Below are 16,904 nucleotides of genomic sequence, written 5' to 3' on the forward strand. Positions count from 1 at the left end.
GCGGCGGGGTTGTCCCGGTGCGGAGCTGACAGGGGCTGCCAGGAGCGGACCGGCTGTGAGGAGTGCAGGGGAACGAGGGTGCGGGACGGACAGGCAGAAGAAAAGGGAAAACGAATAACCAGCGAATATTTTATATGTGCTGTAAATAGAGGTTTCTCATTCTGTTGTTTTGTGGACAGGTGCAGTGCCCTACCTCAGTAGAGCCATTTGTGATGGAGATGGCTGGTGACACCTGCAAAGTTATTCCTCTTCCGCTCAAAATCAGTAGCTGGAGAAACTGCAGAATTCGGCACCGCTGCTAAATGGATCTATTTGGGAATTAGGTAAAAATGCACAAGAATTATCTCAGATTGATCCCTTGGACATAATTGTCTCGGTGCTGCCAACGTCAGGAATTGTTCAGAAACAGGCCTGGTCCATGATGGCTTTGCTATGCGAATTTAAACTGGTTTGTTATTATTTCTAAGGCTTAATGCAGATTTTATACAGAAAAGTTTGCTGTGCAATACAATGTATTGTCAAATCCTATTTCTATCAAAACAGTCATCTGTTAATCCTGTCTTTCTTAGTAGAAACTGATTATTTTTTATTTCCAAGGCGTTTTTAGAATCTTATATTTGGAATGGAACAAGCATTTAATAACGTACAGAAATGTCTGGTAGAAGTTAGAAAATAAGGTAATGCGTAATATTTGGAGAGTAGTTAAAAATTGTTGTAATATATCAACAAAAATTTTGTCTGCAGGGTGAGCATCCGATCAGCTGGTTCCAGTTCCCTCCTCCCCCCCCAAAAAACAAACCCACACACTTGGATATGATACTAATAAAGTGAAGATAACAGTAATTTCCACCAGTTTCAGTGCTGCTAATCAGGAAACTCTGTGGGAAGAAGTGAAATTGTCAATTTATTCGACACCTTCTAGCCACAAGCTAGAAATAGTCCTCAAGTAGTGTCTGTGGGGAGCTGCCTAGGAGCAATCTGTGGCTTTGTTTCCTTCTCCGTAACAGATGGTTGCTGGCAGACTGGGCTTCTCATCAGTGCGTTCCCTCCAAACTTTTCTGATTCTTGCATGTCTACTAAGCGTGTCTCACCCTAGCAAATTTAGTCCTCAAATTAAGAGATACCTGGGAAATACTTGGAAAGCACACAAGGGAACAGAAGGCTGTCATATTGTTGGCGCCTTCAAGAGAGGGGTGTTGGAGTATTCTTTGTACTACAAGAGAGCAATAAAGGGCTGGAGAAGGTACCTTTTTTTTTTATTCTTTTAACTAAATGGTAGATGAAACATCAATTTAAAAAGATAAAAAAGACTCAGGGTTTCAACGAGTTTTTGGCTGGAAGTATAGATGTTAAGTACAAAAACTGAGAGTAAAGGAAGTTGGAAAGAGCTGAAGAGGAAGGGAAAGAGAGAAGAAAATACTGGGATGCATTTTCCTTCCTCCCAGGCCACATACTGAGGCTACACCTTAAAAGTAATTTAAAAAAACCCCACAAAATACCTCCTGGTTTTTGTGTTGTTTGGGTTTGGGGTTTTTTATTGTTTGTTTTTTAAAGAATGAAGGGAGAAAGATAAACACACACAAACGGACACATTTTTAGGAAGCAGGCTGGCCTGTCTGGAGGTTTTTGGCTGCAAGCCGTGGTCCCACAGCTCAAGTGTTGCTCGTGTGCTGAGGTTGTGTTGCAGCCAGTGCAGAGCAGCGCCGGGGACTGTTGCAGGAAGAAGCAAACCATCGGAGTTAGGCAAACATTACCGCTCACACTAGAGTCTGGTTGCATGTCCAGGCCCGTCCAAAACTAAATCTAGAACCCCTGGTGAGCTGTTGACGCTTCTCACCTGCAAACTGTTCTGCTCTCCAAGGCAGGTGCCTTGCAGTTCTGGGTCATATGAAGAGCCTGATATGGTGCTCACGGGATCACAGGTCTCCTGCCCTGATGAACAACTGGCAAATTCTATCCCACTAGCTGATGGCCATCCACCGCAACTTTTTCTAATAGTGCAATATGTTTTACCAACATGCAGTTTCACCAGTAGATCCCAAAACTACATAAGCCACACTGACTAAAACATATTGTATTCACAGGCAGAAATTTGTTCTACAGACCTCGTCTTCCAGTTTGACACAATGCATGAACACGTTCTTTCACACTATCAGGTGGTGTCCAAATCTGCTCTGTATTTTGTTACCCTAGTGAGTTAATTGTATTCAGTGGATCTGTGCAGAATTTGGTTCTGTCAACACTAACAGTGGAGTTATACATTATTATCACCTTTTTTTGCAGTCTGTATAACAACTTGTAACACATAACTGTCTCTAACGATCAGACATTTAATTTGAAATTTATTACAGATGAAGTTTATAGTTTAAGAGTATAAAGGCACAGAAGACTGGTAAGATCCTAGCTTTAAAGCTAATATGTCTTAACCAGATGGCAGGAATTTAAGACTGTCTGAGAAATAAATAGGAAGTTCACACTTCTTAATATGAACAGAGTATGAAAACATTCAATTCAGCAGAAGTGCATAATAACCAGTGCAGAATAAAGAGGAAACTCTTAAAGACTAGAAAATATGTAGTGTAGATATCTATTGTGACCTTGTACCTTAAAATTATTTTCCTGAATGCTTAAAATGCTATACTTATACTGAATATTCTATTTTTTCATTTTGTGAATTCTGAATGTTTTGAGATTGTAGTATGATTAACTATTTAGTGAAGTCATATGTGAATCAGCATAGATGTATGCAGTTATAGTTACGATTTTCCCATCAACGTTACATATATATGTGAAAAGTGCTTTACAAGGCCCCCCTCAAATGTGAAGGGAAGGAAATCAGTGCGCAGTTTAAACAAGGAGTGTTAACAACGTTGTTTAGAGAGAGAGGAAACCAGCTTTGAAATGTGTTATGAGTGCACATTGATGTCATGGGCTATAAAAAAAGCAGCACTGGCACAATAGCCTGTGCAAATGTTAATAAGGATATGCGTATCAGCAAAGTGTGGGATCAGATTAGGAGGATAAATGTAAGTACTGAAATCCCACAAGAGTGGGTTGTCTTGTTGAAGGAAAAAGCTAATTTACAAGAGGTTGTTGTTTCTGTTAATCAGATAGAGATATGTTTAGGAAAAGGAAATGTGGGGAAAACCAGGGCAATTTCGGAAAACAGGCTTGATCACTGATGTCCTATTGTATCAGCAGTGATTTTCCCTCTGTGGTTATTAATTGCCCTGAATGCTGTCGTGATGGCATGTTGAAGTACAGGAAGAACAGCAGTAGAGTTGCATTAATGTTTGAACTGTATATTTGCAGTTGGAGAAGTAATGAAAATGCAAGTTTAGATCTAGGTATGTTATACAGTTTGTACATTATGTTGCAGTTCTTGCGGCTCATAGCCTAACTCACTCTTGCTGTTGGAATGTTTGACAATGCAGGCATACATCTAGGCAAATAAGGCTTCTAAAAATACTTTTCACAAATCATCCATTCCAGCTGTCAGGGTGAGAACAGTCCTTTTGTCCTGCAGCCCTGGACAACGAAAATCCTATTTCAGACAAGTGAAATTTAGTTATTTGCTGCTTGACAGGAAAGCTGCTGACCTAGGCTTTATACCCCTCCGTACACTGACCGACCATTGTGTCCAACCTGAGGCTTAAAATGAGAATTGGCTTCCTGCCCAGCTCCTTTGTCAACACTACCAAATGGCAAAGAAGTACGTGGTTGGAGCCCCCAGCCTGCTGTTTGGAAAAATTCTTGCCCGTTACCTCCACAGGGCAAGTCCCACTTTGGAAAGAGTGAACATGACTCATTATATATGGTCACCTAAAAATAAAAATAGGGACAATTGCCTTTTCTTGTCAGACAAATCAAAGATTCAGGTCACCTTAAAAAATCCTAGACTGCAAGCCAATGATACTGGCTATTGGGAAAAAAAAATATGTATGTGTGTATAGATATATATGTATGTATGCATATATACATAAATCTCTTAATCCTGCATGGATCAGTCCAGTTTTCATCAAAGTGAATGGAGGCCATTGACTTCAATTGGCGTTGGACGTGTCCCATGACCTTCTAGTTTATATATTTAGACTCCCCACACTAATCTTCTCTTCTACGGGTCTGATGTCATTACCATTATTATAAGCAGAACTTGTCACTTGATTGATAGCAAATAACCTTTCCAAAAAGTAGCCAACGAGTAAGAATGTTTTGTAAGAGTGACATACGATCATGGCTGCCTGCAGTCCATCTTTGTTTACAGGCAGTGGAAGAATTTTAGATATTTTTAAGGTCACTGTCCCTAGTCCAGAGATGAAGAAGAAGATGTGTTTGTTCCTGAATTGCTGTTCTGCTTTAAAAAAGTGTCTTCCAGTTGTGCTGAAATGAAGGACTAGACTCTGAAATAAAACCTTTGCCTGTTGCAACCAGCTAGATGGGTGCAGAATGGAATACTCCCAACTACATGCACTAAACGGTCACTGGCATTTAATGTTTTTGTTTCGGGAAGTCAACTACTTAAACACATGTATAATTTTTTTTTTTTAAAGTCTGGTGATTCAGATGTCTGGGATCTCATTTTGCTTGTTTTCTTAAAAACTTCCACAAAAAGGAATCAGCTTGCAAAACCACAAGAATGTACTTCTCAGCCAGCTGTGGTAAAGTAGTTTGCATGGCCATCTAAATACTCGAGAAGTTTTTATATTTAAAAAATTTACTCAAATGAGTAGCAAGTGATTATGAATTCATAATTAGTTACCCATTAGTAGTTGGTTTGGAACTGTTCAAAGTATGCAGCAAATATGGAGGTGTTGAGAGAATATCTACGAGACAAAAAGAACTGTTGTTGACATTTGGTAATACTAGATCTTAGAAGATTGTTATAAAACAGACGTGCTGTAAATGTGTGAATGAGAACTACATTGACTTTTTTTTTTTAACTTAGAAATGAATATGGCATTTAAGTATATTCCATTGTAAGGCTGTGACTAAGAGTAAAATGTAGTTCTGTGTAACTGACCCAACTTATGAACATGGTATTTAGGGCTCCTAATATAACAGAGTCTAAACACTACTTAAGAAGCAGTGAAACCAAATTTAGAATTAATTCTAGAACATTTATAAACAGGTATAGAAAAATAGTATCCTTTCTACTAAATGTTTGAAATTGGAGGCTACTTGCCAAATTATATTTTGTTTGTTTGACCTTGTACAAATTATTGCAATATAGTGTTATGTATGTTTCAGATAACAGAATTTGACTTTTTAGGTAGTGTCTTATATTGGACACATAATTCGTATTTTATAAATCTATAGAAAACATGCTACCGTGTGAATGGTGAATTTTAGATTATTTCTTTTAACTTACGTTTATATAAATACACAAAAAATTCTACACGTTTATAAATATATATACATATTTAAAGTGGTCTAGAAAGATGCCTAAATGGTAGTTTTAAAGAATTTCCATGTGGTAATTTCTGCACTACAGGATCGTGGCAGGAGGACTGAACAGGGGACCGAATGCTATTGCATTTGCCTTAGTTTTTGTTAGATCACTATAGCAAAGGCAACTTAATTCCAGCTGCCTTAGTGGTACTGTTATTACCTTTTGCCTATACAGATTATTTTAAGGAGTATTTTCGTGATGGAAAACATGGAATTATGAAAGTAGGTTGAACAGGAAAATAACAGAGAAACATGTAATCCAATACCTCATGGCTGAAATTTTGCTAAATTACTTGGTAACATACAGAAAAGTGTAGTAAGTAAAGCTGTGATCTGATGCAGGCATGACAGGTGAATGAACTAGTCTTTTCTCTAGCATTTCTTCATTAATTACAGAAATACTCCAAGGCCCGGATTGGGATTTAAGTAATCCATTTACAGGGAGCATTTCTCAGGAATGACAAAATATGGGACTGACAAAGCTTCCTTCAGAAATGACTCTTGCTAAACCCCTCAATACGGAGCCTCTTCTGGGTGTCCTGTCCCAGCCAGTCCAGGTCTCCTGGTGACATCATGAAATGTGAGATGCCTATGAGCTAGTCTTTGGCCATGACAGAGCTTTGGCCACCTGTCTGTCCTGTGCTTGAGAAGATATTCAGGATGTTGACAGAGAAGAGTGGGATTTATCTACTAAAGCTTGGCAACCCCGTCTTGTCTGCTTTCCAAGGGACCAGTGCAGATAGCAAGGCTTGGTTGGCTGAGTACCATTTTCCTCTGGCTCCGACAAGAACGCCAGCATTGCTGACCTAACTGGCCGGTTTCAGGTTCTTGATTTGTTTAGTCAGCTTCTAGTGCTTTCATACCTTCTCTGTAACTGCAGCCAAGAGCGCATTTGGTTTGCTCGCATTGTGGTCCACCACCTGGGCCTGGTTCTCCTGATAAATCTGACATCGTGTTTGAGTAGCTTACTCTCCTCATTGCTAAGTTAAAGGTGGTGATACAGCGCCCAGTGGGTTTTTTTTTGTTTGCTTGCTTGATTTTTAAACTTCCTCAGCTGAAACTACACAACTGCCCGTGTTATGAGATGCAACTACCCTGGATGCTGGACACATGCTGAGAATGCAGGAGCAGGTCTCACAGTGTTTGTTGTTCACTCTACTGATGTTGTTTTCCCAGCCCAAAAGTGCCTTGGTTGGGTATTCATTTGCTTGAAGTTTAAGGGCTACCTGAAGTTATTTATCTGGCATCCCACAATAATTTTAGATCCTTCATGATGTTCCAAATGTACCAGGGCATCTAAAGCAGAAAGATGCCCTTTATGTCTGAGTGGGCTCACTGAAGGTACTCTCTGCAACCCCTGTTTCAATTTCTACATCCTCCTTGTTTCAAGAGGCACATGCAAACCTCTGTACTGTGGTTTGGCTCCAAAGGTCCCGATTCATCTGTCATTGATAAAAATTGTGTGCAGCTTTTTTGAAATTGATAGTTGTGGTTCGCAGCTCTTTTGCATGACATCTAATCAATTGCAGTATTGTAAAAGGAGGTATAAAAAGCTACAAAGTCAATATCACACTGTCGGATCACAGTTTTCGCTGGTCTGAGAGGCAGGAAACAAAATCTGGGTCCCACAAGAACTGCACATATGCAGGGTGCAACTCTTGTGTAAGTTGTTGTGTCTGTTAGCACGAGGGACCATGAGATGACAGCCCTGTGGTTGCAACTCACAGCTGATGTTTGAGGGGAAGAAATACTTCCAGCTTTGTGCAGGCACTGCTAAGTCATTCAAAGAAGCAGATAAACAGTACCCACAGGTGCATTTCTTTTTTTAATTTCACACGCTTGAATCAAGATACTATAACCCAAATATATAAACTTCAGATGCTTTTAGACACACAACATCAAGCTAACAGTTACTAAAAGATAACAGAGTAGTAAACCAGTCTGTAGGTCTTACAAATTATACACGTCAGTTGTTTTCTGTTGTTGGATTTCGCAGATGTTGGTTTTCTTTTGGAATTCCAAGACTTATATAGATACAGATCTTTCAAAGTTAAGCTTTGATAATGATATTCAGGGTCAGCACACTGTATATACAGCTCAACAATCCCTCTAATTCCACGAGGTGGAAGATGACACAGCAGTAAATAATAGGATACAGAGTATACTCTTTTTCCTTTTTAATGGAAGAATATTTCATACCTGGCGATGTACTTGACAGATGTTCAGTTTAGCATGAAAGAAAAAGGAGAAGAAAAGAGATTGAAATGCACAGTCATATAGCAACGAAAAAACTAATTAGTAAGGGAACTAATTACTACGGGACTCTATTGTGAATTTATCACAATAAAGTAGCTTATGCTTAGCTTCCTCTAAGTAAGCTAAAAACATTCTGCCTCAATATGAAATAAAGGTAGTATAGAATGATAAGTCTATCGTTTTTGGTATTTCACTATTGCTAGCTGTAATCAGTTTTTATCCAGGTCAAAGCTGACCTTAAAACATGCCAAGAAATGCATGTGTACCTGCACAGGTACATACACATATTTGTCTTATATTTAATTTTTGCCATAGATATTGTGAAAAATAGATTGCCTACTTTTGCAAATATTTATATGGTAAAAATACGCAGACTTGATTTGTCATATTTATCTTTGTTTTTCACCATACCAAAGGCTACAAATAGAAGATGGTAAATAAACTGCAGTAGCATCAGGGCTTATAAATAGTATTCTGTGTCAGGGACACAATGCAGATCTAAATGTTTTCTCTCTGTACAATGTTGGAGACAATTTTGCCCTGTCAGAAAGATTGTATCAGACAATAATCATAGAAGTAGCTCAAAACTTCTACTATTGTGCTCTTAAATTAGAATGTATAACATGCACATCTATCCCTCAATCTACTCAATATTCCCTCTAGAGCACAAATAGTCTGTAGAGTTGTTGAGCTAACAGGCTTTGCTATTTCCTGGAATAATTGCCCACAAACATGTGAGCTTGACCCCTGTTCCAACTAAGAAACCCTTGGCTATGTACGCAGGGTGACCCCAATGATGGTTTTGGAAGAGTAGGACTTGGGGATTAGACACATTTGTCCCTGCAGGAGTTGTGTTTTTCTCCTCGTATGGATTAAATGACATATTGACAGTCTTTAGCGATGCTAATTTTGGCCTTCTGATTGCAAGTTCTGTGCAACTTCATGTTTTGCTTTGTCTCACAATTCTAGGACTCGTGGTTTCCTGAGAAAATCCAGCTCATAATACGTTGGGACACTCTCTCTCATGGTTTTGTGCATGTGGAATTGGCAAACCAGCACAGTACATAATAAGAATGAAGTTCAATCTGTAGTGGTTTTATACCCTGTGTTTTTAAGAGTGTGTAATCATTCTTCTGAAAATATATAAACAAATCTTTGTAAAGCTCATTTTTCCAGCTGTACATCTCCACATGTAATTTGGGGATTTCCAGCTGTAACTATAGTAGCAGTTACAAAACATATTTAAAGCCTGTCAGCCTTGGTCATGTTTTTACTTAATGATTTTAAAAATCATGGTTCTGATCTTGCAATGAGATCCATTTACACATACATCTCATTGAAGGCCCAGGACCTGCCATTAACCTAACTTCATTCTGTGTCTAATTGCACTCCCATTTAACAGAAAATAAATGTGGGCTTTTGTTACAAGGTCAGCAATTTATGAATTAAGAATAACATTTGTAAATATCCTCAAAATCCAATTCAACAGAAATTTGAAAAACTCAAAAATGTGAAAGATCTGGAGAGCTTTCCCTCTGCAAAACTGTGTGGTAGCAGGAAGGATGAAGTACAAAGTTGTATCTGTAATTTAAGAGCCTGCAATTATTTGCATCGTAGTAATTCATACACTCTGTATGACCATACCTGTTAAAATTCAAGGAGTCTGATAATATGCACAACCAAAAAACTACAGGCAGATATTTCAAACAGAATCTGTAGAAAGAACAATCATAACATGTAGATCATTTTGAAAAGAATCAGTCTAAAGAACTGGGATATTAAAGAGAGAAACTGGCAAAAGAATTGGGCTCATCTGATATGCACAGGAAAAAAATGTCAACTTGAAGGGTAGACAGCCTGTAAAACAAAATCTACATTACCAGAGAACTTCCTTGAACTGAAATAAGCTGTAGGATGGGCTGATTTCTTAAAATATTAATAGTAAATTTTGATGAGACAGTCTCATTATGCAGATTCATTAAATTGCAATGATAATAAATCTTGAGAGATTAACTTTATAAATGCATATCAAAGGATGGTTTCTGTTTTTTTTTTAAGACCCTCAGATCTGTTTGGCATGTAGCTGAACAATCGTTTATCTTTGCTGACAGCCTGGTTTGCGTTACTAGACTATGTGCTGCCGCACACCAAATGGCATTGTCCAATTGGGGTTTATTTTTAGGCTGCTTTGTAGCAGACGCAGGCTGGCACAGCACCGCTCACTCCAGCGATGTGCGGGGCGTTCCCAGCAGGAGCCCCACTGGGAGGGAGGAAGGAAACCAGGCGCAGAACTGATAGCAGCGCAAAGCACAAGGCTCACAACCCCGCTTCAGTGGGTCAGCTGCCAAGAATTCCTACATGTGGGTGGTACTTTAAAGCTGTCTTTGCTCCCCATTAGGGACTCGACTCACAAGTGAAAAATCACACCTAGGGAATTTGCTGGAACTTTGAATTAATATGCATATCACCAAAACAGTTAAGTCACCTCCTAGTTGATGCTGCAAATTCCCAATCCTCAGGTGTGTATGCTTTTCACTGCAGCAATGACAAACATTTAAAGTAGTAAACGTATTTTAAAGAATATGTTCCAGGGGTGTCAAACTCATTTTCACCGGAGTAGTATAGGAATAGTTTGATTTATACACTCCTAAAATTACATTCGGCCCTTTGAAGGCAACCGTGAGGCTGGTGTGACCCCGGGGAAAATGAGTTGGACACCCCTGATATATTTTGAGATCTTGGTTCTGATGTTTTTAAGATGAGCGGCAGCCTTTGTGTTAAACTTAGCAGGAGCAGATCAGACCCTATGACTGCAAAAATGTGTTTTTCTAGAAAGCAAAGTAACTTAAATATCAAACCATTTCCATTGTGGAAAGTACTTTTAACCTGGAAATACGTAGCATTTTCTCTAAAGAGTATGTTTAAAGACCTTTCCTCTCTATTGTATAGTATATGCACAAAATAAGTACAATATGTAATATTTAGATAACTATAATTACACACAATTATATTAATTAATGCTAATATAATTTATAATAAATATAACAATTACCTGGAAAAGCAATAGTTATGGGAACTGACATAATTCCACTAATATTAAAATTAATTTCCCATTGTTTTCAGTGAAACCATACTTCACTTAACTGATTGGCTCGCCTTACAAAAACAAGAGACAACGCTGGCTGGATCACAGACCTGCAAACCAGGCTTGTGCAGTGATTTCCTCTCTGAACTTGGCAAGTGCTTTTATTGTGAGTATAGTCAAAAATTATACATAATTTAACAACTTTGCTCTTCTCCTACAGGAAAAACTAAATCCGCTTGCTTTCTTTTTAGATGAGTATTTTTCTTGCCGGTTTGTCTTAGTAGTGTGACACCACTAATGCAGTTATGACAGAGTAAGCTTCCTGGCCATTGCATCATTAACAGAATTATTAATTGTGCTTCCTGAATTTCTATTAATTTTAATATTGAACTCAGCAACAGTAACTTTTGATATTAAATGGGCAATGCTGACAACTAGTAAACAGATAGATCTTTATTGAAGTTGTAAACTGAATGTAATATAAAAATCAGAGGAAGCGTCATTGCTGTTCTTCCAGTCACCTTTCAGAGTAAAAATCTTATTTCAGCTTCTCTGCTTGTAAAGGGGAAGAAACACTGAATTGCAAGAGACCGGGTGAAGTTCATATGTAATGTTTAAAAATACTTCAGAATGAATTTACCTGTCAGTATTGATTACACAAAAAAAGCAGAAAATGCTTTCTGCATACAGTTGGCTTCCCAGGATACACGAAAAGAAGACGTATACTCAGAGCTGCTTTTGTGCAGCTGCTGGAGCCTGGATGAACACAGCCCATGGCCGTGGGCTCTGTCTGATGGGGCAGAAACCTCAGCTGCTTTTGAAAGGGACAGTCCTACCGTGCCCTCAGCCTCGAACTTCGCTGCTGCTCGCCCTGCAGACGCAGCAATGTTCTTGACACTATCTGCTAAGCCAGATGGTAAGGCTTGAATAGCAATCTTCTGCTGTGTATTATCTTTTTCACCAGAGGTCTTTTGCAAAAAGAGAAAGATTTTTGCATGGCGCTAAGTGGAGTCCAAGTAAGCGATCTGATGCTCCGTGGCGTCATCTGCAGCTTGGACACGTCTATTACATTGGGCCTGATTTTATTGCCATTGAAGTCACAAGCATCTCTGCATTTTCTGTGGTGTTCCTGTATTAATGCTTATGGCACAATTGCCACTTGACCATGAAATTTTAGCCTCAGGTCACACATATATATATCTCAAGTGATTTTTGTACCATTCACGTAAGTGTTCTTGACCACCAGTAAAAAGCTCTGATTGCTGTAGCAGTGGACATTACTGAAAAATCATAGTTCTTTGCTCCTTTTTCAAAAGAATAGCCTTGCTTTCTATAGTATTTGATATAACAGTATATTAGAAATTAATTTCCTGCCTTGTTAAAATCCATTGCATACAGAGAAATCACACCCAAGATGGATTCCTATGCTACCAAAAGAGATTTAAATCTGGTAGCTAGTAAGGGTTTCATATAACAAAAGATAGTGGTCTTTGTTAGAAACAAGACATTTTAGAGACACTGTGACTTGGTAGCTTTAGCAAAACAATAGTTAAATGAAAAGGAAATTTTTTTTTTCTGTGCTAATAGAAGTGATATAGTGTCACAATTTGTAAATTCAGGAAACAGCTCTAAAAATAACTCTTAAAATAACTATACCCCTCTTTCAAGTGTAGGATTCTACTGTTGGGTTTGGCTTGCATGATCATTACAGACAGCAGTACCAGTGCTTCTCTCATAAGAAATACATAGTTTAACTACATCTTAGCGGAGACAAGAGACCCATATGTGACAAAAGGAAATCGCTCTCATCATACAGAGTTTGATTAAAGCTTTAGGCACAGAGCTTTTTAAATGACAAATGCTCAACGAAATAATATTATGTCTTTATACTCCAGAGCATTATTAATCTGAGGTTTCAGGACTCTAAGAAATGTTAATTAACTAGTTACCATTCATGTAAAGTGTTAGCATTACAGTCATTTTGTGGGCTGATAACTGAAGCATGGAAATATTAGGTTCTTCAGAAAGGATGAGGCTGGGCTTCTCTCGCATGTGTATTCCCTGTCAGGTATTTACAGATATTACCTCCTTATGCAATACTCATCTACATGGATCCTCCATCAAGTTAGCCCAAAAGGTGCAAGAACAATTTTGGGAGAGACTGTGAACAATGTCAGTGGTACCCTCAGTGAAACCACTGAATGGGCCACCCCTGACTCAGAAGCACTGCCCCTGAGTATAATCATCAGAACAAGTGATGTTCCTGTTTGTGTGGCATCATCGTGAGAGGAGTTCAGAACAAGGTAGTAACCATTTCGCAGTTCCCTAGTAAGGACAGGGGCAGTCCTCAGGGCCACTACAGACACCGAATCCTCAGTGCGGTATTGCCATCTGTTGGTAGCCGCTTAGCAAAGCTGGAGAAGAACTGCTACAAAGCCCTGGACGATGAACTGCCACACTGACTTGCTGTAGATTATCAACATTTTCTGCTTCCAGGAGGCTGCGTTTCCTTGGCTGGGCACTTGTCCTGTACTGCTGCGCTAGGGAACTGGCTGGACAGGACAGGGCCTTCTGGCTCCCAAGTGTGGCTCACATTGTTCAGACCTTGTTCCACACCTAAAGCTACTGCCCAGGGCAAAGCCTGCCAAGACCAGGCAGGTCTGTAGCGGGAGTATTTAGGAATTCGCCCCACCCCACCCTCGGGGCAGGGGGGAGAAAAGGGAGTGGAATCTACAAAATTTTTCTGTGTGTATTTTAAAACCTGCAAAACCTGCGACAGATAAAAAGCACATTAGAAACACAGTTCTACTTTCTAGCTAAAAGGTGTCTGTGTACTGTGACTCTAACCAACAGAAAAGGCGTGATGCAAGACCCGGAATCAGGAGTGTGGAGTTCCAGTGACTTGTTAGGAAACTCTCAGAGAACCACGCAGGGGTTCACTTTTTCAACGCTGCCAAGCTGAGATGCTCTGCTGCAAGTTTCAGGAGTGCCAGGTACCTGTACGGTGGTTTCCAGATGTGATACCTCTGCAAATGATCTGTCAATATCCGTGTTTCCTAAACATGCAAATTGCAAAATTTAGTTTTATCTAATGAACCAAAATCTTTACAAAGACTATATGAAACATACAATTACTATAACCAAACAATTACTACATACAGAAATTAATTCCAATAGACAAGTGATAAAACTTAGAAAGAATTAGCAGTGGGAGCCTTAAACAAAGTAATCACCGCCTGTGATTGCTGTCCTGACCATCAAGAAAGACTTAGCATTATGAAAAGACAAGCCCAGAAACAAAAATGACAGGACAGAAAAAACATGGATATAATTGAGGCATTGATTTGACATTTTCCACACACACCATCTCATGGCTCAAAGGAAATGGGTAACTGCTTTTCTCTGTTCTGTGTTAGACAATATTGCTTCCCCCCTTGCAAGCTTCCTCCACTGTTGCAGATGCCAGGTACTCTTTTTTTCCCCCTCAAATTGTTTAACTGATTTACCTAGCAAAGTTAAATTCAGAGCAATTTCTTCTTGTATGTCATTAGCATGAAGTTTGCTCTCTGTGACAGATCTGAAGAAGAGCTTGGGTCTGACTATCACAGCCTGAGTAAAAAGATTACCTCTCCTTGCAAGCCATCCCGTCCTTAAAAATTTAAGGCACTTAAATTTACTACAAATATTTAAAAATGTAGGTATAAATGATCAGCTAAAATATTTCAGAATTAGTACATTGACACATTCAGTCCTGACCTTGCTGACTGCTTTTTTTCCTGAAGCCTGCTCTAATCTCCTAAAAGTACATTTCTTTGCTGATCTGAGTGAGCCCTGTTCCACCCAATGCACTGTAGTGAGTGTCCATTCAGGTTGCTCCCACAGCTGAAACCAAATGTTGATGGCTGTGAAGCACTGCACATCTGTCTCCTTTTTGTATTTGAAACCTGGGACTGGATTTGAAATTCTACTCCCATTTCTTATTATCAGTCCTCACAAGGATCCATTCTACTTTCTCTGCAGCCCCTCAAGTATTTTGGTTCATTAGTGGAAAATGAAAGCAGGATCCAGGGCTGTAGTTTTGTTTGCTTTCATATGATAAAATAAGTTAGTACAATGGATTTAAATGGAAGTGGAATTATATATGAAAATTTTTTATCATGCCAGAAGAATTTCAATTAGGGGAAATTAGCCACTTGGTTCTTTCTGATAAATTAATCATACAGATTATCTATTAAACGTGCCACTTAACCTTTCTGGCATAAGAGCCCGAGGCAGTAGTATTTAGGCTCTCCACATTCATTTGGAAATATTAATTTCTATGCAGCTGTCTTCCAAAATGGAATTTTCACTTGTCTTTTCATAAGTAGGTCATTGTGCAGCTGTTGTTAATAGAGGCTGGCATTTGTAAAATGGTAAATCCACCATTGTACCCTAATGGTCACAAAATTGATCTCCATCAATTACATAATATCCTTTACTAAAATGCCCTTTCTCAGCACCAAGGGGTGTCGTCCCTCGCTATGATAGCCTTTGGCCTTTTTGGAATGGGAATGTGTTTCAGCCGGTTATTTTGCAAGGGCTGAAGCAAAGCATCACTGTGCTCACACTATCCGTCTTCCATTAGTTTAAGGTTTTGCCTTGACTCTACATTATTGCTTCCACCTACATTAGAGCTGCCTCAGAATTAATCTTGAGTGACACTGGTATGACAGCTATCAGCTGTCAGAGAAACAGCTGTCTCAGCTGCTGAACCTCCCAGGTCCAAATCTTCTTCCACCCTCTACAATGAAATCACTTGGTCTTTTCAGTGCAGACAAGGCCTTACTGTCCCTGTAATGCTCAGCTGTTGGCACAGCTTATGGAGAGACAACCGTCTCCTGGAACAGCCACAAACCTTATCCTGTGGTCTTTAAAGATTTGAATTAGGACCTTGCCCTCGATATATTTCTCATATGTCATAAAATTTGCACAGTCTGCTGCAGGAGTAGTTTGAACTCCAGAACTCTCTGAGGTGTGTATACCCCATGCCCCAGGGAAAGAAGAGAGTAAGTGAGAAAGGAGGAGGTCTAAGAAAAGAAAATAGGAATGGCAGACAATTTATAAACTTCAGGGTTAACAAAATGAGGGAGAACATCTCAAAATCTTAGAATAAACTATTACAAAAGAAAGTAAATGGAATTTATGTAAGCAGCAAGAACATTAGTTAGCATTTCAGAAAGCAGAATTGGTAGTAAGACAGTGATGTTACAGTCACATTTTGTCCATACTGTGAACTAGAATTAATACATCATTGATTATATTATTGACTGCCTGAGCCTATATGTTCTTGCACAAATACAATTAAGTATGAGTAGAACGATTGTAGATTTGGGATGTGAAGCCAACAAAATCCTGCTGACTTTGGGTTTGGGTCAGATAAACTTGAAGATCTTCAAGGTTTAAGATTTTGAGGATTTGGAGACAATTCAAGCAGTGCCAGGACCATGATAAAAAAGACAGGGAAGAAGAAGAAAAATTGAAGAGAGCTGTGCTGAAACTATGAACAGGAGTCTAGGATTTGTAAGGCCTTGAAAAGGAAGGAAAGCGTTTAAGTCCACATGGTGGTGTGCACCTGAGTGCCTTCTTAAAGACTTTCTGGACACTTGTGTGCTTTCTTGTCAAATTCCATAGTCCAGTTGTTACTTGTAGTTTCATTTTCCTTCCTTACGTGATGGTATGCAGGGAACCACATGCACTGATGGACGGTCAGGTAGACTTAGACAGTGTGAAGCAGTTTTGCCTTTGAGAAATTGCCCAAACCTATGATGGGCAGGGATCAAAGTGGCCTAAAAATGTTAAAAACAAAACAACCATGTATAAAGTGATAAAAATTTATTTTGCTGAAGAAAAAGACTTTGGCCTATTAAACAGTTATTTTAGGTCTGAAAAACCAAACCTTAGGAAAGAAAACCAAGTGTGAGGTAAGGAAGGACCTTTTTTAGACAATTTGTTATCACTATACCGGAGGTCCACATTTAATATAATCAAGGATCAATTAATAATGTTTTTTGTTTTGCAGCAAGGAAAAAATGCTGATTCTACTGCTTAAGACTTGGGCTGTGATTTTAATGATCTG

General features: G+C 39.0%; 1 long non-coding RNA gene across 1 annotated transcript; it reads left to right on the forward strand.

Annotated features, from left to right (window-relative positions):
• The first annotated feature begins 55 nt into the window (after nucleotides 1-55).
• On the forward strand, nucleotides 56-13,776 carry LOC139829059 (uncharacterized). The gene is made up of 3 exons (XR_011741279.1): nucleotides 56-323; nucleotides 10,828-10,955; nucleotides 13,643-13,776. It is a non-coding gene; the product is annotated as an uncharacterized lncRNA (long non-coding RNA).
• Nucleotides 13,777-16,904: the final 3,128 nt, after the last annotated feature.

This window comes from Patagioenas fasciata, chromosome 13, assembly GCF_037038585.1.
Source record: "Patagioenas fasciata isolate bPatFas1 chromosome 13, bPatFas1.hap1, whole genome shotgun sequence".
Taxonomy (NCBI): domain Eukaryota; kingdom Metazoa; phylum Chordata; class Aves; order Columbiformes; family Columbidae; genus Patagioenas; species Patagioenas fasciata.